General features: G+C 37.1%; 1 pseudogene; it reads right to left on the reverse strand.

The window, feature by feature from the left end:
- Positions 1-23: 23 nt before the first annotated feature.
- LOC102860865 lies at positions 24-694 on the reverse strand (annotated as a pseudogene).
- Positions 695-2,366: the final 1,672 nt, after the last annotated feature.

The following is a 2,366-nucleotide window of genomic DNA, read 5'->3' on the forward strand; positions in this document are numbered from 1 at the left end:
TTTAAGGAAGACTCCCCCAAGTGTTATTTCTTGGCATAAGTGATCTTCATGGCGTGGGATGGTGTGATCTTAAATCCCTGCAAAGCATCCCGAGCGGCACCAGCTTGCCCGTCGTTTTCAAACTCAACAAATGCGATGTCATGCCTGCCAGGTACCAAGCACACTTCCTTAAATCCAGGGAACTGATTAAACAGCATGGGTAACATCATCTCATTAGTTTCTTCCGGTAAATTATTAAGGAATAAAATATAGTTTGGAGGGTAATCAGGGACCTGAGGACTTGGTGTTGAATTTCCTTGAGTAGTAGCTGAATTTGGTGTTCCCTGACCAGGTTTTTTGTTTGTGGCTGCTGCAGCCTATTCCACAGTTTTTGCTTTCTTTTTCCCTTTCTTTTTCTCTTTGTCAGCAAAAGTTCCACGCATTTTAGAAATTATATCGGAATCTGTTTTTGCGTATTGGATTCGCATTGGTTTGCCATAAAATGGAAATCCCTGTAACTGTCTCAAAGCGTTTGTGGATATTCTTTAAATAGAACAAAAGCCTGTCCCCTCATCTTCATGGTCTTTAAAGCCACAATATCTACCACATGGCCAAACTGAGAAAACAGGGCATACAAAGACCTCTTCAATTCTTCTTTTTTAATTTTGTCATTCATATTGTTCATATAAATTGTATGATTTGGTCTGATATCCATGTTTTCAGTTAAACTGTTCAAGCCACCTGGAGCCTCCTCGCGCAGGCTCTTTTGTTGTCTTTATTCACTTGCTATGCAGCAACTGACTGAAAAGACCATGGCTTGAATCAAGTGCACCTTGATCTTTAAAGTGACATCCTTGCTCTCTAGCACTTTGGTGTGGTCCCTGACTATAGATTTTCCTAATGCAGTGTATCTCCTCATCTTCTGACTGTTGGTACAAAGGTTGTTTGTGGATCCAAGTAAGATGAAATAATTTATAATTTCTATCTCTTCTCCATCTATCGCAATATTGCCTATCAACCCAGAGATGAGGATTTTTGTGTTCTTGATGTTGAGATATAATCCATGCTGAAGGATGCAGTTTTGATGTTTTGCAACAAATGCTTCAGGTATTACTCACTTGTAGCAAGCAAGGCTATGTCACCCGCATAACATAGATTGTTGCTAAATCTTATTCTAATCCTGATACCACATTCTTCATAAAGTATGGCTTCTGGGATGATTTGTTTGGCACAGAGATTAAACAGGTGTGGAGAAAGGATACAGCCTAAACACATACTTTTCTTGATTTTAAACTATGCAATGTTCAATCCCTTGCTCTGTTCAGACAACAGCATCCTGGTATAGATATAGGTTTTGCACAAACACAACTAAAAGTTCTGGGATTTTTATTCTTCTTTATGTTATCCACAATTTGTTATGATCCGCACAGTTAAATGCCTTTGCATAGTCAATAAAACACAAGTAAATGTCTTTCTGGTACAAGATCCATCTGACATCAGTACTGAATGCCTGATGCCACAGCCTCTTCTAAATCCAGTATGAATCTCTAGCAATTCTGTGTTGATTTACTGTTCAGCAAATGTTTACTTACATGAATAATTTTCAACAAAATTTTACTTATATGTATTAGTAACAATACTGTTTGATAATTTTCACATTCTATTGTGTAACTTTTTTGGAGAATGACAACAATATAGACCTTCTTCCGTTTGTTGGCCAGGCAACTGTCTGCCAAATTTCTTAGCACAGCCTAGTGAGTACGTCAAGGGTTGCTTTGACGTGTTTGCTGAAACATATAAATTGATATCCCATCAATTCCTGGGGCCTTGTTTTTTGCCAATGCCTTCAGTGAAGCTTGAAATTCTTCATCATCATTGGTTCCTGATCATATTCTACTTCCTAAAATGGTTCCATGACACCCAATTCTCTTTAGTACAGTGATTCAGTGTATTTCTTCATCTTCTTTTGATTCTTCTTGGATAATTAAGAGTTTTGCTGATGGCATCTTTCAGTACTGCAACTGAAGGTTTGAATTTGTTTTTCTATTCTTTCAGTTTGAGTATTGCTGAGCAATCCTTTCTTTCTTTTTTTCTTTTTTTATCATTTTTTATTATTATTAATTTTAATGAAAATTTACACTTTGGATTTCCATACATTTATTGTTGCACTTTTCTCCCTACCCACCACTCCTACCCACCCCAGTTCGCTCTTCTCTTTGAAAAGTAAAAGAAAAATTCTTTCATTGTTATACAATCCCTCCCCCCAAGTCCACTCCACTATGCAGCCTTCATTCTGGATTCATGTCATGACAATAATACCTAGTCATATATCCCTTTTAAATAGTTCTCTCCCTCATCTGTTTCAATGCAGTATACATAATTTATTT

The sequence above is a fragment of the Elephantulus edwardii genome, unplaced genomic scaffold (assembly GCF_000299155.1).
Source record: "Elephantulus edwardii isolate Elephantulus edwardi_28Jun2011 unplaced genomic scaffold, EleEdw1.0 scaffold00030, whole genome shotgun sequence".
NCBI lineage: Eukaryota > Metazoa > Chordata > Mammalia > Macroscelidea > Macroscelididae > Elephantulus > Elephantulus edwardii.